This window comes from Orcinus orca, chromosome 4 (assembly GCF_937001465.1).
Source record: "Orcinus orca chromosome 4, mOrcOrc1.1, whole genome shotgun sequence".
NCBI classification, from domain to species: Eukaryota; Metazoa; Chordata; class Mammalia; order Artiodactyla; family Delphinidae; genus Orcinus; species Orcinus orca.
This window is the reverse complement of record NC_064562.1, coordinates 10,159,932-10,182,762: the sequence shown is the minus strand read 5'-3', so window position 1 is coordinate 10,182,762 and position 22,831 is coordinate 10,159,932. Positions and strand designations below refer to the sequence as shown.

Genomic DNA, 22,831 nt, shown 5'->3' with positions numbered 1-22,831 from the left:
TAAAATAGTTACTGAATTCTAGTGAAATTTACTTTGGAATAAGGTATGCTTTAAGAATGTAATTTTTAAAAAAAATGTAATTTTTCACTGAAATAATTAGCCTGCTAACCAAACACCTAGAGAGTAATTCATACTTTGCCAAGTGATTCAAAAAGTCACTTTTGTCATTACTATATCAAATTTTTAGATATATTTTGGCCTTATCTGGGCTCTCTTCCCCTACATGAATGTACCTGCCTCTCTGGTGCTAGTATCATACCCTTTCTATTTTAATGTCATGAGTGGTATTCTTCCACTTAATTCTTCTTTTTCAGGATTTTCCTGGATAATTATGTGCATATATTCTCCCAGAACATCAGAATATTCTTCTAGATTGAAAAATTCCCATTGAGTTTTAATTTTAATCAGGTAGAGTTTGAAATATTTAATATTGAGTCATTCATTTAGTAAAATGACATATTTCCCCATTTAGTCCAATTTTTACTTACAGATTTTTTCCCTAAAATTGTAGACGTTTGAAAAAAACATGTAAAGTTGTCAAGTATACAGTGAAAAATCATCCAGCAATCCTAGGTAATATCAGAAATACTAACTTAAAATGATTTGTCTATTCCTTTCAGCTTTCTTTTTATGTATATGTTCTTTGGTAAATTTTATGTTTTACATTTTATATACCTTTTTAATCCTTTTTTTGTACAAAACATTAAATTATGTTTCCCATGTCATTTAAATCCTTTAGTTTTACATCTTTTTTGTTTGCTCATAGCCAAGATTTTTTTGTATAGAAGATGACAGACTTGTATATTAAATTCTGTGTGTATACAAAAAGTATATTCCTCAATTATGTATTTCTCAGGGTGAATCCATAAGCATAGTTGGTACTCTCATACTTTTATGGATAAAAAGCTGAAGTGTGCAAAGTATCGATCTTTAGGATTACAGAAGCTAAAATAGAACTGAAATTTATTTTATTTGAAACTCTGAACTAGGCAAGAGAGTAATCGATTGCTTTTCAGAGAGAAAGAAACCACATTGGTGCAGAAAGATTTCTACATTATCATTGTCCCTTGCTCAGCTGAATAGAGGTATAGGTCGAACCATATAAAACTGCCATTTTTCTAGTTCAAAATGGCCAAATATTGCAATTACATATAATTAAATCTAATAGTAAGGTCAAGTCTGTTATTCCCTTTATTATCAGCTAAGAACATGAGTTTGAATCGTAAGAAATCAAATATACATGTTGAAGATGATACTACAAATTCTGTTAGCTGTTCTCTTACGTTTTTCCAGGAACAATGATGGTGTACAATTTTATATGACCCATACATAGTGTTCCTCCCAATATTCTGTGTGAAGGTAGAGTAAAGTTTATTACTCTGGTTAATGGTAATAATGATGGGTCAAGCCTTGATTTTTTTAAACATAAGCAATTAGAAAGGGTGCTTTTTGACCTTGGTCTCACTCAAGAGATGACCATGTACTAACCTTAGATCTGCAAGTGGTTGCAAAGATAGAAATAGATTGCTTGTTTGTAGTATATGAGATAAACAACCAATAGTACTGAAACATGTCCAGGGTAATTTACATCTTTTCTTATGTGAAATAAGAATTTACTTTTATATTGCAAGGAGCAGAAATTTTTTTTTCCCCCCTAGTACTCTTAGGTCAATACATTTAAGGTCAGTGCTGACGTGAGAAAAAGGGTAAAGTAGATGGCTTGTGGGTCTCTTACCCCATCAGTGTGATGCAGTGTTTTTAAAATGTGTGAACCCTTCTCTGGAATATACCTCTTTAGAGAATAACCAGTCTCAGTACTTGAACATTACTGATTGGAGCCAGAGCAAAGAAATTTCTCATCCTTTTTTTTTTTTTAACATCTTTATTGGAGTATAATTGCTTTACAATGGTGTGTTAGTTTCTGTTTTACAACAAAATGAATCAGTTATATACATATACATATGTTCCCGTATCTCCTCCCTCTTGCGTCTCCCTCCCTCCCACCCTGCCTATCCCACCCCTCCAGGCGGTCACAAAGCACCGAGCTGATCTCCCTGTGCTATGCGGCTACTTCCTTAAGCTATCTACCTTAAGTTTGGTAGTGTATATGTGTCCATGCCTCTCTCTCGCTATGTCTCATCCTTTTAAAAATAGTACCTTGAGTCCTTCCGTCTCTGTGGGAATGCAGTAAATAAGCAATAACGTCTGCCTGACCGTTAACGATCAGCTGGGAAAATATATGGTCCAGGGTAAATTCAAGGTCCTTTAAGTCAGTCAGTTATTTCTTAAAGAGAAATGTTCAGCCAGAAGTCATCAACACTACTCTGTTAAATACTGATCTAAAAAATGAAATTGCATGTTTCCCTTCAAAAATACCTTCAGAGGACTTCTACATGCATGACCTTGCTTATTCCTTGTATCAGTATTAGGAAGAGAGAAGGCCGGTTGATTTTATTTCACAAAGGCTGACTTGAGGCTCCATCAGGTGGCTGGAGGCTGAGTGTCAATGATTGGCTTCAAGTTATATAACTTGTAGGCAGGAAGACTAAGAATAGGATGTCTTCTGATTCCTGGCCTGCTGGGTTTTCCACTACATCACATATTTTCTCAGCTACAGAAGTTGTTATGTACCGCACCGTGCTTTATCTCAGCAGTCATGGGTTACGTGCGGGATTAATAACCTTCATTGTATTCTTTGCCTTGACGTCCATACGTGTATAGTCAGTTTTTAAATATAACTTTAAAAAATTGAAGAAAGAATTTAAAATGAATATTCTTCTCTTCGGGAGGAAAAAAACAAACGCAGACTCTAATAATTCTGCTTTCTCATTTCATACCTCTAAAAGAAAATTCAAGTGAAAGCAAGGTCAAACTGCTAATGTAATGGCTGCTGCCTGTAAGATTTCAGGTAAAAACTAGTGCCATATGTCTTGTTCAAGGGTAATCTTAAAAATAGCTATTGACCTTTTAAACTTTTTGACATCATCATCCAGTAATGACAAGCAGCAAATTTAGGCATACGTGCAAAAGTATATAGATTTATACATTGAGGCATGTTACCTCACCGTTGACAAAATCCAGGGACAAGTTTATATTCTCAACATGACATGTGGGCGTGTATGTACACTTATGTAATAATCTCCAGAATTATCTTACACCCCCATATCTGCCTTCTACATTTGCCGTTTCTTTTATTTTCCTCTAGTCTTGGAGGAGCAGAATTCTACTCCCCCCTCTGTTATTAACTAGCTTTGCGACTTGAAGCAAGTCATTTAATTTTTCTAACCTTCTATTTGCTACTAGTTGATCCGTGAATTTCTTTTCTGCATTGATTTTGTTGTGACTTTAGTTTTCTAGAACTTTAATTTGTTTGGCAAATTTATTCATTTAGCAGGTATTTTTTGAGTACATACTGTATGCCAGCAGACAGTGTGCCAGCTCTTGGCCAAACAACATTGTTCAGACCCTCAGGGAGCCCATACTTGTTGGGGGAACAGGGAGATTCCTTAAATAATTACTGAATTACTGTTGAGATCAGCGTTGCGGTGGGGTTTATAGTAGAGATCCCAATCATGTGAATATATGAGTGTGTATGCCAGGGAAGTGGCTTGTGACTCATTCAAATTTAGCTGATGTATAGTTCTCCCTCCCTTTTAATGTACTCAGCATCCCCCGAGTTCTCTTCATTTCCTCTTTGGCTGATTTTGGTAACTTCTTAACTGGTTTTCCTTTTTGCTCTCAAGTACTTCAAATCCACACCGTTGCTAGATTACCTATTTAAAATATAAATCAGATCTTCTCTCTTGTTTCCAAGACTTTCATTCAGGGATGTTTCTTTTCTCCACCATGATATTCAAAGCCTTATAATGACTTGGTCCCTAATTTCTTGTGTAGCCTCACTTGTTCTCCTGCTACTTCCTAAGAATTGTCCACCAGGGATCTACAGCTAGGCAACTGTAACTAGATTAGAGAAAAATCTGGCTGAGCTAGAGTTTGAAAGTCATTCATTCTAATTTACTTCTTGAAGACAAAATGGACAAACTCTCCAAGAACAGTGGCATCTGGGAAATGTCTATACTAAGTAATGAGAAAAAACATTTGGAGAGATCAGAGGAATATAAACTAGTGTAGCATCACCAAAGCCAAAGAAAATGGAATTTCAAGAAAGCGTGAACTATAGAGAGGGATCAAGGAGAAAGAGAACTGAGAAAAGTATCCTGGATTTGTAGATATAGAGATTTTTTTAATCATTAATTGCAGGCACATAATGACACTTTATACTGTTTCCAAAAGAACAGTCATCTGAATAACACTCATTAAGAAAACATTATGAGAGGCATAATGTTACATGGGGAAAAAATAACTACCTCTGAGATTAGGGGAAAAACCCTCTGTTTCTAGAATGAGTAGTCATTTTAAGATGTATTAATATAAATAACGACTGACTCAGTTTTTTTTTTTTTTGCGGTACACGGGCCTCTCACTGTTGTGGCCTCTCCCGTTGCAGAGCACAGGCTCCGGACGTGCAGGCTCAGCGAGCATGGCTCATGGGCCCAGCCGCTCCGCGGCATGTGGGATCTTCCCGGACCGGGGCACGAACCCGTGTCCCCTGCATCGGCAGGTGGACTCTCAACCACTGTGCCACCAGGGAAGCCCCTGACTCAGTTTTTAAACTTGAGAACTTGGAAGTTCTCAATTTTATACCATCACGTACAGTCTTTGTTAAATTTGTCGTGCCTCCTCTAAATTTTCTATTAGATAACAAAAGGGGAAAAATGCACGTAGGTTTGTTCCCAAAGTATCAATAGAATGTAAATGATGGAGGACTTAGTTTTTGATGAGTTCTATAGAATCTGTGATCGAATAATATGTTTGCTATATACACAGTTGATTGGAATGTTTTTGTGTTAGACTGGGCTCAGGTAGAAGGTCATATCCCTTTGGTTTTTAAAGATTTAACTGTTACAATTAGAAAAAACTGAGACCCCCCCCCTTCATTCATAATTAAAGACTAATAGAATATTAAAAGGCAGACTGATCATATGGTATCTCGTTCTCCTTAATGTGGCTAATAAGGGAAAATTTGCCCCCCCGATGAGCCTAGAGAATTACCTTGGTGGGTCATGGGAACAATTCTGTGATAAATCAAAATGAAATGAGACATGGTTCAGGTTTTATATAATTTGGTATCGAAAGACGGCGTAGCCAGACTGTCTTGGTTTAAACTTGGTTTCATTACTCTCTAAGAGTAGGATCTTGGACAAATTATTTAACCTCTCATTTCTTCAGTTACAAAGGAGAGATAATAATATTAGCTATCTTATATAGTGGTTGTTAGTATATATGAATATATATATATGTAAGTGTATATATAGCTATATATCAGTATATATATATTTATATAATATATATGAAGCTTAGAATAGTTCCTGGGACATATTAATATTATATATGATTACAGTTTAGTGATTTTCTAGAAAAGCAGATTCACCGCAGTTTGTAAATTTCCCCATCATGGGGCTTCAACTCAGTTGACAGTATTGCGGCCACGGATTTGTCCTTAAAATAGGAAACAAGTGTATGTCTTGGAAGAAAGACGTCCAGGGACATGTAAAAGGTTAGGCACTATTATTTCCTAGATATAATTATGGTATTCATTTCTAATATAGATCAATGTAACTTCCTTGTGCATGGATTAATCTAGGGGATTAATCTTGCTTGTAGATGTACTTTTAAACATAGATGGCAAATATTCCTTGCATTTATTTCAGTGTATTGCTTTTCTAGGCGTTTTTTGTTTTCAAAGAATTTCCTAGGTTTTTTAAACTCTCTTCTTTTGACAGCCTCGCACTGCATCACATCAAAAGTGTTAAAATGTACCCACAACCCGTAACGTTATAATTTATTTTTAAAATTGATTTCTGTTGAGCTGTAATTGAATAATTAATATATTTTGTCGAGTTTTCTTTTTGGATTTTGGAATCCTGAGATCTCATACTTTTTCATTGTTTTGTAAAAACTCGTCAGCCATAGGCTATCTATCTTTATCCGTTTAGTGGAAATAATGGCCCTGTTTCACATTTTATAAAAATCAAGATGGCTCAAATAGCAGTTCATCTTCAGCTCCGCCTTGACGTCACCCTTCTTTATGCTATGTGGTCAGTCGGGTACTCACTCTAGTTCTCTATGAAAACAGCTTTGCCCAAAGAAATTAAAGGCAGCGGTAGTACTTTTCTTATTAGGAGAATTCACGCGCACCCTGAGACATGGCGGGGTCAGATTAAGTTAGAGGAATATACTGATAATCCTGGACGTGCGAAGCCTAGTCTGCAGTGTTTAGCTTGAGTTTTGCTTAGCTGTACGTACAAGCTGGACGACAGGGACATGGGGTGGACTGGGAGTGTGAAGACTGGCATTTATTTTAAGTAAATATTAAAGCAGAGGAACAAAGTTATGGTTTTGCAACGTTAGCAACTTTTCTCTTGGCAATAACTTCAAAGAGCGATAAAATACCATTGTAGTTATTCAGTCATTTATGTTAATCAGTTTCACTCACTCAAAGACATAAACCTACACATAAAATGAGCAGTTTTTCTGTATCCATGGGTTTTAGTTTCTTGAGTCTTTCCCTTAATTAAGCATAAAACATGGCTTCTATCATCACAGATGTGCTGTCAAAAGTCTCTTAAATTTGGAAGCCAAATAGTAAGATTAGCACAGAACTGGTTGTTAAGAGCACCACACTCAAGTCCTTGCTTTACCACTGCATGCCTCACTTCTTTAGGCAAGTCACTATGTCTCTTTAATAGCTCTTCTCAGGTGTGAAAGAGGAAGTTGAAACATATTATTTCAAAGGTACCTTACGGCTCCAAAATTCTAGTAATTGTAACAAACTTTTCTTAATCCTTGTTCATTCAGCAAATATTTATTGTGCTGCTCTGTGACAGGCACTGTTTCATGGCTAAGGAGAGGGTGATATAACAGCAAGGGACTGGATGGCTACTTTTGATTAGGGAATCAGAGATGGCCATTCTGTTGAGGTGACATTTACGCTGAGATCCGAAGTACGAGAATTCATCCCAGCAAAGAAAAAAATCACGAACAGGTTAGAAAGTACTTCAGAGCGTAAACTCCAGTGCCAGACGGACTGGATTTAGATCCAAGCTCTGCCATTTACTGACTGTAGGGCCCTAGGGAAGTTTCCTTAACTTTTCTGAGTCTGTTTCCCCATCTGTAAAATGGGCTTTATTTGTGGTTTTATATATATATATATATATATATATATATATATATATATATATATATATATATTCTTTCTAATTTTATTGAAGTATAGTTGATTTACAGTGTTAATTTCTGCTGTATAGCAAAGTGATTTATATACACACACACATTCTTTTTCATGTTCATTTCCATTATGGTTTATTGCAGGATATTGAATATAGTTCTCTGTGCTACACAGTAAGACCTTGATGTTTATCCATCCTGTATATAATAGTTTGCGTCTGCTAATCCCAAACTCCCAGTCCATCCCTCCCCACCCCCTTTCCCCCTTGCCAACCACAAGTCTGTTTTCTGTGTCCGTGAGTCTGTTTCTGTTTCATAGAATATGCTCATTTGTGTTGTATTTTATGTTCCGTATAGGTGATGTATGATATTTGTCTTTCTCTTTCTGACTTACTTCACTTAACATGATAATCTCTAGGTCCATCCATGTTGCTTCAAGTGGCATGATTTCATTCCTTTTTATGGCTAATATTCCATTGTATATATGTACCATATCTTTTTTTTCTGAACAATTTTCTTTAACTTTATAACAGATGTAATCATATATGTACACAGATGAAGACAGTATTAATGCATTAAACAATCCAGTATGGTTGGATTTTTTAGAGCTCTTTACAGTCATTGTGCGAAGACCTGGAAGTTCACATCAGTGGAAAAAAACTAGTCTTTCTTTTTTTTTCCTTCTTTTTCCTTTTTTTAATTTTATTGAAGTATAGTTGATTTACAATGTTGTGTTAGTCTCAGGTGTACAGCGAAGTGATTCAGTTATACATGTACATTTATTCATTCTTTTTTAGATTTTTTCTCATATAGGTTATCAGAGAATATTGAGTAGAATTTCCTCTGCTATACAGTATGTCCTTGTTGGTTATCTATCTTATATAGGTAGTGTGTGTCTATTCATCCCAAGCTCCTGATTTATCCCCTCCCCTCGCCCCCACGTTTCCCCTTTGGTAACCGTAAGTTTGTTTTCCATATCTGTAAGTCCGTTTCTCTTGTATAAATAAGTTCATTTGTATCATCATTTTTTAAAATTAGATTCTACACATGAATGATATCATATGATATTTGTCTTTGTCTGACTTAGTATGATAATCTCTAGGTCCATCCATGTTGCTGCAAATAGCATTATTTCATTCTTTTTTATGACTGAGTGATATCCCATTGTATATATGTACCACATCTCCTTTATCCATTCCTCTCTCAATGGACATTTAGGCTGCTTCCATGTCCTGGCTATTGTGAATAGTGCTGCAGAGAACATTGGGGTGTGTGTATCTTTTTGGATTATGGTTTATTCCAGGTATATGCCCAGGAGTGGGATTGCAGGATCATATGGTAGCTCTATTTTTAGTTTTTTAAGGAAGCTCCGTACTGTTCTCCGTAGTGGCTGTACCAATTTACATTCCCACCAGCAGTGTAGGAGGGTTCCCTTTTCTCCACACCCTCTCCAGCATTTATTGTTTGTAGATTTTTTGATGATGGCCATTCTGACTGGTGTGAGGTGATACCTCATTGTAGTTTTGATTTGCATTTCTCTAATAATTAGCAATGATGAACATCTTTTCATGTGCTTTTTGGCCATATGTATGTCTTCTTTGGAGACATGTCTATTTAGATCTTCTTCCCATTTTTTGATTGGGTTGTTTGGTTTGTTTGTTTTTTTTTGACACAGGGCTGCATGAGCTGTTTGTATATTTGTATTTTTTGAAAAGGGCAGGAACATGAGGTAAGAAATATGAAAAAAAATGGGAAGAGGTTGGGACAGGATTAAAACCTCCAAAATACCTTTGGAAATTAAGTCAGTGATTCACCTGCTGTTAAGAAAAGAACTGTATATCCTCTGATGCACATCAGGCAGAAAAAAAAAGACTGAGAACAACTGCCAAGTGAATGAATCAACTCAAAACAAAATGTTTCATTGTGGAATAAGTAATTACTGTATCCTCACTTCATCACGGCTTGATTCTAGGTCAGAGCCAAGAGAAAATTTGAAAGCTTTTTCAAAGAATCAGATTTACGTTGCTTCTGACCCTGGTATTTTTATACTTGCTATGTTGGGGACGCTGGTTGTCTGCCCCCTGCTTCCCGATTGTTTAGAAGTGGTGTGAAGTTGAAACTTTAGAAAGGTGTGTCCTGTATGTGTGTTGTATCAGATGCTGCAGGTAATTCTCACTATCAGCCCTTCTGGGCCATTGGACCCAGACAACCTCCCACCTTGAGTCAACAAACCTTTAGTCAATAGCACAGGCATAATGGCCCCTCCTCTGAAAGGAATGAACAGGAAAAGTAAGTATGCAGTGGACTTAATTGTGGAGAGCAAAGACCTACACCGCCATGGACTCTGTCACTCAGCCAATCCCCTCCATGTGGCAGCGTAAAACTCTTGGTAACAACTGAGTATCAACTGATTTGCAGTCTCTAAAAGAATCTTCCTTCCCTTCACCCCGCTTACCCACCTCCTGCCCATAGTGGGACTAACTGACTGTTGGTTGGAGTTTGGTTTGCTCTTCCTAAAGTTGTGTCGGCCCAACGCTTGTCCCACTGATTTTTCTTTCCATTATTCTTTCCCACGTTACAAGTCAGATGGAAATGTCTCTCATTTCTATAATGAGCAGAGATAAGGCACGCCACTTAGACATCATCTCACAGAGGGCTCATGCTATAAATTAAGATAAATGTGAAGACTTGACAGTATTCGTAGCTAACCCTCTAGAATAGTTAAAATGTTAACATAGAACTTACTGATAAAAGCTCTAATAAGGGAATTTGGTACAGTCTGTCTAAACTGGAGATGGTTACATAGGAAATACTGGTGGTATTGGAGGAAGTGCCTATAAAAAAAAATCAAGTAGATTTTGGAAAGGAATGAGATTATATTCATTCACTGACTTTTATTGAGCACATCCTGTCATAGGCATGTACTGTGCATCAGATATATAGTGGATGAACCGGAGAGACATGCTGCCTACCCTCAGTGAGCTTATGTTTTTGTGGAAGGAAACAGACAAAAACACTGTGCAAATAAATAATAATTACAATAATAGTCACAGGTAACAGTGTTTCTTAGGTGTCAGGCACTGTTCTAACCAAATTACATATATTCATCTAATCCTAACAACAACCCCATAAATTGGGTAATGTTATCCCAAATTTACAAATGAGGAAAGAGACACACGTAGGTTAAGTAACTTATACAATGTCATGCAGCTAGTAATATAGAGAGCCAAGATTTAAACCTGGATACAAGGCTCAGAGTTTGAATTCTTGACTTCTACACTGTAATTAGAAAACACAACAAGGGCCCTAGAGTGAAAAACAAGGTACTGAGTTGGAGAATACTGAAGAGAAAGGATGATGATTTTCTAGTAGGTTAAAAGTTTAGGTTCTACTTTAGTAACTGCAGTGTTTTGTTTTGCATGTATTAGAGATAGGCCCATGATGCTTAATTCAATGTAACATTTCTGATTAACTTTATAAGCATTTTTTTTTTCTTTGTAGTTCATTGGAAGAAGCACTAATGTGATTCCTTTTAACATAGAATATCACAAGTCAGGATGGACTAAAAATAACGAATATTGTAACTGAATGTCGGGGATTCAACTTTAGTTGAACCTACATCCTATAATTAGTAATAAAGCAGATAATAAATTAGATGGAAAAATAAATAGCTTTTTTGTTGGGCATATGAAGATATAGCTCAACCTCTAGGCAGAAGGATCACTGATGGTCCCCCTAATGCTGTAATTCTTTGACTGTTGCAGGAAAAAGGCCAGATGTGAGAGGGGACAGGTGAAAACTTCACTTTTGTCTTGTTTGGTGCCAATGCCTAGCACACAATGCCCAGCACATAATAGACCCCCAGTGCGTATTTGTTGAGTGAATGAATATGAAGGATGAATTCTGTTTCTAATAATCTAGGTAAAGGAGGGGAGGGATGATGGAGCCCACACGAGTTTAATGCTTAATTATTTGAGGAAAAGCAATTACCCAGAATTAATCTAAACTGCACTAATAATCTATTTAATTTGGTTTTAATAAATAGCAGTCCAGTTTGGAAACCACCTAAATCAGAGTGCATGTTAGTTTTGTAACTCACTATGCTTACTAGCTGGTGTGCTCTGTAAAAGAGGTTCTGGAAGAATGTAGTTGTACTAATGATGTTATCCAGACTTAAGTCCTATATCAAATGCCACTTCCCCTAGAAGACCTTTCCTAATGATAATACTTTTTAGCTCCTAAACAGACAAATCACTCGCCAAAACACATAATGCTTAACTCTTGTTCGTACCTTGTGTCAGCTTGTACCAGTCTGTACGTATCTTATGAAAATACTCTGGTAATTATGCCGGTTTGTACCTTTCCTATGGAAATAGTCTATTAATTATGATACATAATTTTCTTCCCCTTCACGCTATTATATAAGCTCCTTTAGGGCAGGGACTATCTTGCCTTTTATCTTGGCATTGTCTGAAGCACTTCCCACTGACAAAGAAAACAGTAAGTGCTTAGTAAATATTTGTTGGATCGAACTGACTGTTTACATATTCATTCAATTAACTGTTCTAGTTGTTCTCTAGCTGGAAGATATGCAAGTGCAGTCCCTCACTACATCCTGTTGCCTAACTAGGTAGACAGGTTGCAGCTACTTTCATTTCTTGTTGACCGTTCAGGAAGTTTTTGTTTGTGTTGAATGCAAGTCAAACCTACTGAGTTTTCTGGCGAAGGGGAAGTTGTTTACAGCTTCTCTTCTTCATTGGTGCTACTGTTCAATGGGACCTGCCCGAGGATTGTACTGTACACCAAACAGTTTAAACTCAGCCCTCATTTATTCATTGGCTCGCCATCAGATCACTCATCTACTGCTTGTCCCTATTAAGTAAATGTGGGTGTCTGCATGCTTGAAATACCCTTCATGTCGGTGCGATCTGTTTCAAACGATAAGTATCCTACCATCTCATCTATACATTTTAGCACCAACTAACAAGACTGTTTGGTCCCTCAAACAGATAAACAAGGAACTATGAAATATAATTATGTTTTTTAAAAGAAAACTTTTGAAAAGAAACCCTGGTCATCGTCTTATTATTCTAGGGAAATTTGCTATCACCCTGTGGAGGTAGAAAGGATACACTCACCCATCAACATTACTTATTCAGTAAAGGCATATATTTTTTAAGGTTAAACATACTGTGTAATGAAACTTTGGTATATAATTAATTTTCAGGGGACTGATTTTAATTTAGTCGAGCTAAGAGTATACTGGTTAAATACATTCCAAAAGAGTCACCTGAAGGAATTCCGCTTGTTACTCACAGGTAGAAGAGGCTTTCTTATCTTTCACATAGTATGTTGTTTACTTTTTCATAGAAATTATTTATGTAAAGTATATAGTTTGATGTTTAGTAATGGCTTTTTACTAATGAAAATTGTTTTTCTAGGTGTCAGCACTGAGGTGAAATTATCCTCTCATCTCTAAGAAAAAGGTTTCAAATGAAACTGTTAAGAGTATTAGTAATCTCTCTCTGGGTGGCCAACGTGTTGCTGTAGAATAAAACCAGCTTATTAAATGTTGTTTGTTTGGTCTGGGTGAGGAAATGATACTGCTATCAGATTGCTAAGCTTCACAGAAGCATATACTCTCATCACTCTAAAATGTTTTTAAGTAACATTATTCCATTAAAATGATACTCTCTCCTTGTTAGGTAACTAAAATACTACCCAAAAGGGCAAAAAGAAAAAGCAAAAATTACCCAGTGACCCATTGCTCTTCACATTTTTCTGAACATCCTTTTAGAAATCTCTACACAGAAATTTAAAGGCATTTGACATAAAAGAACTAGTCATGCTTGCTATTCTGTTACTAACTGTATCATCTAGATGATAAAGATGCCATGAACATCTTTCCATGTCAGCAAACATTAATCTATACACCAGTTGTAACAGTTATTGTAGTATTCCTTTATGCTTTATAATTTGCTGTATTCGCTTTTGATGAATATTTAGGTGGTTTTCAATTTTAGAACGTTACCACTCACACTTCAGTGGCCAGAAAGGTCCAGAAAGGCTGATTGCTATGAGTGAATGGTGTATATCCCATAAATGTTCCAGTGACTGCTAGTTATGTCATAAAATTAAAATCTACATAGTTTTTAGATGACTCTTTCATGATTGACACATATATAGACATATGTATTTATGTACACACACTCAAATAGCAACGACTCCTTGGTGATACAGCCCAGTAACCCCTTGTTCCCGCCACCCTGAAGCCTCCCCCAGCAGCCCACTCCTTACGCAGTTTGCATTTAAACTCCCAATCTTGGAAACTCTGATTCCCAGTGTTTTTCCCACCTCCTTTCTTTCCCCTCTGGAAAACTGTGCAAATGCTGAATTTTTTTTTTTTTTTTTTTTGCTGCGTTGGGTCTTCGTTGATGCGCGCGGGCTTTCTCTAGTTGCTACGAGCGGCGGCTACTCTTCGTTGCAGTGCGCGGGCTTCTCATCGTAGTGGCTTCTCTTGTTGCGGAGTACGGGCTCTGGGTGCACAGGCTTCAGTAGTTGTGGCTCGTGGGCTTAGTTGCTCCTCCGCCTGTGGGATCTTCCTGGACCAGGGCTTGAACCTGTGTCCCCTGCACTGGCAGGCAGATACCTAACCACTGCGCCACCAGGGAAGCCCAATAATTTGTTTTGATGTTTCCCCATTCTTGGCAGATGTAGGTATTGACATTACATGTTAAATGAATGAATGCGTTTTAGGTAAAACATAACTGCTCTTTTATTTTTAAAACGGGTGTTTTGTTTCAAAATGTTCATTCCAACTATATTATTTTCTATTTTTTGGTTTTTCTATTTCAAAAATTCTTTGGGTTATATCAGTTGCTCTAGGCTAATTTGGAGTTAAATCACCAGTTGATCACTGTGTTTATCAGAAAGCGTATTCTGAATTCTAAAACTGACTTAAAGTGAACTTTGGAATACAACTGTAAGAGGGGGGCCTCCTTAAAGAAGTTTTAATAATTAGTACAGATGTACTTTTTGTGCTACTTAACGAGGAAGTTCATCAATTTCCATAAGAAGTACAGTTTTGTTCAAGTTTCTTCATAAAGTTTCTTCTCACTAGCATTTGTGTTCTTCAGTTAGTAACTGTTCCTTGTGTTACAACTTGCACACTTCTGGTTTACAATGTAAATTGTTACATATGTGTTCCACAATAATCCTGTAAATTTTTTCAGGAAGCAGTTTTACAAGAGACAATGCCTACACTTAGCAAGAAACCCTACATTTGGGTTGTAGGTTAAAAAGGGAATTGGGAAAGCCATGTTGAAAAAAAAAATTCAGAAAATCAGCAATAGAGGATTAGAGATAGGTCTGGCCAGGCAACTGATTAAAGAATGTGATAATATATCAAGGTGTATCAAGATGAGTATTCTACTTTTAAAATGTTCTAATAATCATGATAAGGAAGTTATTATTAAAGAAAATAAAATTAAATGTATTGGGGATACCTCTGTATGTTTCTTCCTACCTGCTACTTCCTTCATTCTTCTCTCTCCATGAGAGTACTCAAGTTAGTCATCTTAATACCTTTGTTGTTGTAGAAAAGGAATCGTTTACTGTTTTGCTCTTTTGTGTATATTGTCTTCCTTTGAAGCAGGTGATATTCAGGGAACAAAACCAAAGGATTTTTTCTGATCATTTGGGCAGGCTGGCTTTTATCCCTCTGTTTTTCTCTCTCTATTGTTTTATAGTTGAACTGAATCATCAGTTTTTTTAATATCTTCAGGTACACTTCCACTCAGAACTAGGATACAAATTTTTAAACTGTCTCTCTCACTCAAAAATCAAACAGGCCTTGGGATGTTGAAAATTGTGTTGTTTATTAAAAAAAAAAAAAATAAAGCAAGAGAGGCAGAAAGACAATAACTGATAGTTTATTTTCCTAAAGGACTTCCTGCAGCATTTTCACTTATGTCCTGCAGGGAGGTGGGAGATTGCTCTTGTCTTGTGTAGGTATTTCCATGCATATGAATTGCCAACCACTTAGTATTTGAGATGACTGCCCCTAGAACTCTGGAATGTGAGATGTGTTTTTAAGACCCCAGAATCCTTTCTTTCTCAGTGTCTAGGGTATTTGGGGAAGACATTTCCAGAGCTGTCCCGGGGCCTTCTTGCTGTGGGCCTGGCGGCTTCTACTGTGTACAGTGGGGCGTAGGAATATGGTGCTCCAGCAAGGGACTCAGATGCCTGGGTTTGGATTTGGTTTTAAACCTGCCTAGAGAAGTGACTGCAGTGGAGAGAAGAATTTGCCGTCACAGTTGTCCATATGCTAGTCCTGGAACCAGTGAATATGTTACTTTATATGGGGAAAGGGACTTTGCAGCTATGGTTAAGGAAAAGATCTTACGATGGGAAGATTTGCTGGGTTGCCTGGGTTGGCCCAGTGCAATCACAAAGGCCCTTAGAAGAGGGAGGCAGGAGGGTCAGAGAAGGAGCTGTCATGACAGAAGGAGAGGTCAGAGTAATGCAAGAAGAGGCCCCCAGCTGAGGGATACAAGTGGCCTCTAGAAGCCAGAAGGGTGAGGAAGCTGATTCTGTCCCGGAGGGAATGCAGCCTTGCTGACCCCTTGATTTTACCCCAGTGAGACCCACTTTGGACTTCTGGCCTCCAGAGCTGTAGGATAAGAAATTTGTGTTGTTTTAAGCCACTAAGTTTGTGGTAATTGGTTACAGCAGTAGGAAACTTATGTAGTGACCTTGGGTAAATTCCTTAAACTTTAAGCCTATGTTTCTCCATCTTTTTTTTTTTAATAATAGCTTCTTTGAGATATATTTTTGCATATCATAAAATTCCCCCATTTCAAGTGTACAATTGAGTGATGCTTGGTAACTTTTCTGAGTGGTGTAACCGTCACCAAATCAGTTTTGGAACGTGTTTTTACACCTCCCATAAGACCCCTCATGTCTACTTTACCGTTAACCCAACCTCCAGGCAGCCATTAATCTACCGTCTTTATAAATCTTCCTTTTTTGGATATTGTGTAGAAATAGAATCATACAGTATGTGGTGTCCTGTGTCTTTTTTTTTCCCACTTTGACTAATATTCCGTTATGTCTAACAGACGTTATAGCAACACCCTCCTCCTAAGATTGTTGTGAGGATTAAATCAGATCGTGAATTCAAAGTGCTTTGCATAGTGTCCAACACATAGTAAGTGTTCAATAAAAGTTCTTTTTCTACCACTTCTACTACTTATTATTCTTTCTGTTGCTTTTTTCAGGTTCCTGAAAAAATTCACAAAAATATATTTTGACACACAGTGCTACTGTTGCTTTTCTACTCTTGTTTATGTTGTGAGTAATGTAAATCTTATTTATGTGTTAAATTGATTTTGGAGGGTGACGTCAGAACCTAAATACCATGCTTACTTTTTTTTTTTAATAGGTTGAATATTTTATTATTAAACCGTTTATTTTCCTGCAGGACTGTTGCTTCACTGTATAAAAAGAACACCGGCAAACACAGTATATTGCAAAATTAAGGTAGTAATGGTCTTCATCGGACACTATACAACTAACAAACTTTCCTCCACTGCCACTCATTTCCAGCGGGAGGATCGTTGAGTATTTTGACCCAAACCAGGGGTGGCTGTAAGCAAATTACAATATTATATAAGGCAATGTTATCCTTGAATTACATAATTTTTATAACTAGTTTTACCACAGATAATTTCAGGAATTCTGAATATTATAACTGGAGACTAGCCTGAAAATCATAGGGTGCTGTGAAAAAGATGCATAGTGTTTACCTGAAGTCATTAGGAAGTTAAGGGGTATTTTCTTCAGGAATCATGGTTGCAAGTAGTTTCTTTTGCCAAAAGTTGCTTTTTAAAAATCTATCCACCCCTAACTTAAGATAACTATGCTAGGTTAAGTTGTTTCAAAGTAGTTTATTCAGGGGTTCCATTTTCACTCCTCAATAGATGTTAAATGTTTCTCATATGCTTCTTCACTCATTCGTTCATCTCGTTCTGAAGGGTTCCTCCGTGTCATCTTGATCAGCCAACCCTCTGCATAACAAGATTTGTTGACAAGTCCTGGATTTTCTGCTAGAGCTTCATAAATTTCAGTTACTTCTGTTAGAGGAGAATAGAGTTCACTAGACGCTTCCACACTTTCCAAAGCACCAGATTCCTCTTGTTTGTTCAATTCTGTCCCAACTACAGGCAGACTACAGTAAACAACATCTCCCAAAGCTTCCGTGCAAAATTGCTGGTGTGCACGGTTCCAGCACCGCTTTCTGTTGTTACGCGTTCGTGCTGGTCTGAATTTCCGCAGCGACAGCAGAGCGGGGCCGGTGCACAGCCCCCAAGGCCGCCGGGCAGGGTGCCGCTGGCTCGCGGCGCCCTGTTCTCCGGGCCACGCTTCCTCTCTCCTTTCCTTATGAGAGAATATGTTCTGTATTCTAGCTGACTGATTTGCAACGCGAATTTTTAGAGCACAGTTGTGTACTACTTGGGAACTGCCTGTATGCAGATAGATTATGTGCGTGTTCTGAACTTGCCTTGAACTTAAGAGAGGGCTTTTACCTGCTGCTCTGCTGCCACCAGCATTGAAAGGAAAAAGACTGAGCAGCATCCAGTCTTCAGAAACTCTTTGTGAAAGTCACAAATCTGTGAGGGGTATTAAAGAAGCACTTTGGAGTTTCTTTAATTTTGACTGGCAGACCGGTATCCTGATGGGATCTGAATCAAGAAAATCAGAGCCAGAAAAGAAGAAAATGGTGGTGATGGGAAGAACGAGTAACAACTGCTATGCTTACAGCTGTCGTAGCATTTTGAACATGCTTCTGCTTTGCGGCCCCTCTTGGATAGCTGTTTAAGCCTGTTGACATTTGCTTCTTCCCGACTCCTCCCGAGATTCCACTTGTAAACTTCTTTAGGGCAGGAATCCCATCTCCCCATCTCAGAAGTGTCAGTGCCTTGCCTAGCTTCCCATACTTTGGTGGATGGATGAATGGTTGGATTTACGGATGGATGGATAGCTGACAGTTTAGTGCTTAGAAAAAGTATGGTAGCTCTTTTTGAACACTAGCGTTCTCCTGTGTTCCTCTGGACTGCCCAAAAGAAACAGATAAGAGGAGTTAAGTTAGTTCATGGTCGTGAATCAGTTTTCATTTTTGCTACTCATAAAGTATTTACCTTTTCTGAAAATCAACAAAATGCTTTGGCTGTAGTATAAGAAATATAGTACCTCATAAGGTTTTATGTGTCGTACGAACTGAGTTGTCTTGTTTTGGCTTCTCTTAAGCCCCACTTTGGCTTAGTTGTAGGTAGGTCAGATAAATCCAGCAAGTCTAACATTTTATTTTTTAACTTTTGTGTTTATGTCATTTCCAGACATTTTGGCTCCCTTTGGTTGGGTTAAGGCTGACTTCAGAATTTGTGCGTTATTCTTATTCCGTTCTTTCTTGTCCCGCTGTTTAAACCCTTGGTTGCTGTTTAACACTTCTGTGTAGAAAGAGGCAAGGCACGCTAGCCAAGAGGCAGAAGCAACCCAAGCGTCCTTCAGTGGATGAATGGATAAACAAAATGTGGCATATACATACAAGGGAATACGCAACCTTAAAAAGGAAGGATGTTCTGTCGTTTGTGACAACATGAGTGAACTTAAAGGACATGATGCCCATGTGAATACATACCTTAAAGGACATTATGCCCATGTGAAATAAGCCCACAGAAAGATAAATACTTGTATGATTACACTTACATGAGGTATTTAAAATAGTCAAATTCATAGAAACAAAGTAGAATGTTGGTTGCTAGGGGCTGGGGGGACAGGAAGAGGGGAGTTGTTTAATGGCTATAGAGTTTCAGTTTTGCAAGGTGAAAGTTTTGGAGATCTGTTTCACAACAATGTGGGTATACTTATACTGAACCTCTACACTTAAAAATGCTTAAGGCGGTCAATTTTACGTTATGTGCCTTTACGACAATTTTTAAAAAAGGAGGAAACAAGGAGTTAAGATTTGAGTTAGTCACGTTTGCTACTTGAAGAAACTTCTGAAGTATTCAGTGGGCTAAAGGCTTAGACTAAAGCACACGTGTCTACACGTAGCACAGAATAAAACAAGGATAAGATGGTCATCTTCTTTACATTTTCACCATGTTTTAGCTAGGATTCATGAGACTCTTGTCAGGTAATAGCTAGACTGCTGTCAGATACCATGAAGCTGGGCATAATATTGAAACAGTTCCTTTCAAACTATTATAAGGATGATTTTGAGACTCTGAGAGGTTTTCGTACTCTTTTGATAACCAGTGTTATGTACCCCTACTGGGTCCTGAAACGGGATTGATACTGGAGTAATGAAGGATTCAAGTTTTACTTTTATTTTCAGTACCATTACAGGATGAGCTCTTGGTAAGGACCATATGTTTCTTGGTATTTAGTTCCCTGAAGGCCTTGCCAGTGTTTCATTAGCCCATTTGGAAGCATTCCAGTTGTTCCAACCCAGGCATTATCTAGATTGAAAATGGCTGCTTTTGCCTGTAACTTGCTGATTTGGGGAGTGTCTCTTCCCATTGGAGATGAGATGCATCCTAAATGCTATTTATTCTGATGCTGACAGTAACAACATTTGGGTATATTCTTTACACTATATTTTATACTATACACTACAAGCATATGTGGTACATTTATATACAAAGAGGAAATTAATTTTTTTTGGTGCCATTGACACTTAATTTTTTCCCAGCTATATTGAGATGTAATTGGCATATAACATTTGTAAATTTAAGGTGTACAATGTGTTGATATATTTAAATTTTTCAAAATCATTACCACCATAGCGTTAGTTAACACCTCCATCACGTCACATAATTACCATTTTTTTTGTGGTGAGAACAGGTAAGATCTACTTTCTCAGCAACTGTCAAGTATAAAATACAGTATTTTTAACTATAATCACCAAGCTGTCCATTAGATCCCCAGAACTTATTCACCTTATAACTGAAAAGTGGAAAGTAACTTTTAATTAAATTGAAAGTGAACTGTAAAGACCAATTCTGCTTCTTGGAGTATGCAGATTTTTTAGTTCTTAGCCGTGTGTAGTAGCAGCCTCTGTTGGAAATTCAAGATGATTTGGACAGACTGCCTGCCCTTAAGATACTTACAGTGTAATGCAGAGAAATACCTTCATAGCAAATTATGATACAAAACAGACACTTATAAATGCTATGATAGAAGATGAAATGAATTTCGTGAGGATAAGGAAGAGGCAGTTAATTTTGATGGAGGTGGAGGCCACAGCTTAGTTGAACCCTAGAAGATAAATAGACTTTACTAAGTGAAGAAAGAGAGGAAAGACTTTCCAGAAAAAATCATACATCATGAGTAGAAGCTCTGAGGTTGAAGATGTGTTGTTATGTCACAGGACCTGAAGGAGCAGGGGAGGAAATGATGAAAAATGACTAAAAGTGACATGAGCCATGCAAGTTGCTACCATTCTGATCCTAATCACTTTCGGTGGGTATAAAGTTTATAACCAAGCCTAGGACCAGGAGTGATAGTTCCTGCTCAATGAGAAGTTTCTGTAGGTAAGGCCCTGAAATTAACCCTTTAAATGAAAAATGAGATTTCTCCCCTCCTGCTTTAAAACGAGAACTGGTGGTAAAGTTGAGTGTCTACAAAATCCCCCATGTTTTGTTAATGTTGGTAGAACTCACATGCATACCTGCTCTTCTGTCCAGTCACTGGTGCTCTAAAGCCAACGGGAGTCTACACTCACCTCACCTCATCAGTATACTTCTTCGGAAAAGTACAATTACAGAAATGGAAGAGATCCAAGATACCATTCAGGACAAAACTCAGATTTTGAAAATGAGAAAGTTTCCAGAGAGGTTCAGTGCCCAGGTGACAAGTGTAATAAGTGGCAGCAGCAGCTCAGGGGCACCGTTGCTCTGGCTCTCAGCCCATGGTCCCTGCCACTTTCCAGCACAGCAGAGGAACGGGCAGAGGGCTTCCACCTCTGTGCGTGAGCCCCGCTTCCCTCTGTGTGTCTTGTCATGTTTTAGCTCTTCTGTCTAAAGCAGGTTATCTGAAATGCCGTAGATACCCTAGCTGCTTCTGGGTCTAACAATTTAACAACAGCTGAAGAGCGTTATTAACCCATTGCTATTAATATGCTATTGTAACATCAGCCGCATCCTTGTATAAAAATGGGAGTCATGGAAAATTTCAGTGAGATTTTGAACTGGGGCACTGCTCTTCACCCAGAATCTGTTAGAGCCTTTCTGATCGTAAGCCTTTCAGACAAACAATATCTTTGAGACACCAACACTTAATCTCTGTTAATTCTGGTAGTGGTTTGCCTATACCATCTACCTTTCCCTATACCTCAGTTTTCTCCTCACCTCTAGACTACTGACAGATTTTCTATAAGATACTTAAGGACATATTTTGTTTTAATATAACACGGAAAATTTTTTGAAAACTCTTGGAAATGACAATAACAATATCCCGATCTTCATTTTAAGGATATCAATTTCCATCTGATATTTATCATTGTAGGTTTAATAATAACTATCCTTAATAACAGTCAGTTGTTACTTTTTCACTATTTTGGTTGAAACCATGTATCTAAAATAGATCGAAACATATCGAGTAATCCATTATAAATTTTTAAAAAATTAGTTATCCGACTAAATGATTGGGAACTCAGTTACCAATCGATCATCTGGATATTTTAAAACCTCTAAATAATTGATGTAAATTTTTCTAATTTATTTAAAACATTGATTATTATATAGACATGGTTGGGTAATTGTTGATATAGTAGACTAGAACTTTCATTTAGGAAGTTTTATGTTCTATTAGTGCTTTTAAGTAGAAAAGATTAACTCATCAATTGAATTAATAGTAAATGGTATTGTTTATAAAATCTGCAATATGAGAAGGAAAAAATGGAAGCTGAGATACATACTATAAATTGAATACCTGGAAACACCAACATCTTAGTTCTTAAGAAGGGAAGCATTGCCAGGGAGGTGGGTGGAAGGGCTGCAGGTACAAAAACGATTCTGGAAAATTTTGTTTCCATTGCCTCACCTCAAGCATTAGGAGCTTTATTATTATTATTTTGATTATGGCCATTCTGACTGGTGTGACGCGGTACCTCACTGTAGTTTTGATTTGCATTTCTCTAATGATTAGTGATGTTGAACATCCTTTCATGTGTTTGTTGGCAATCTGTAAACCTTCTTTGAAGAAATGTCTATTTAGTCTTCTGCCCATTTTTGGAGTGGGTTGTTTGTTTTTTTGATACTGAGCTGCATGATCTGCTTGTACATTTTGGAGATTAATCCTTTGTCAGTTTCTTCATTTGCAAATATTTTCTCCCATTCTGAGGGTTGTCTTTTGGCCTTGTTTATGTTTTCCTTTGCTGTGCAAAAGCTTTTAAGTTTCATTAGGTCCCATTTGTTTATTTTTATTTTTATTTCCATTACTCTAGGAGGTGGGTCAAAAAGGATCTTGCTGTGATGTATGT

General features: G+C 37.4%; 1 protein-coding gene and 1 pseudogene across 3 annotated transcripts in view; one reads left to right on the top strand and one right to left on the bottom strand.

Moving 5' to 3' along the window:
• The window catches only part of FAM13A (family with sequence similarity 13 member A), a 354,436-nt gene that overhangs the window by 87,880 nt on the left and 243,725 nt on the right, over positions 1-22,831 (top strand). The gene's annotated exons all lie outside the window — the stretch shown is intronic.
• On the bottom strand, positions 17,254-17,922 carry LOC105748358 (glycine cleavage system H protein, mitochondrial-like; annotated as a pseudogene).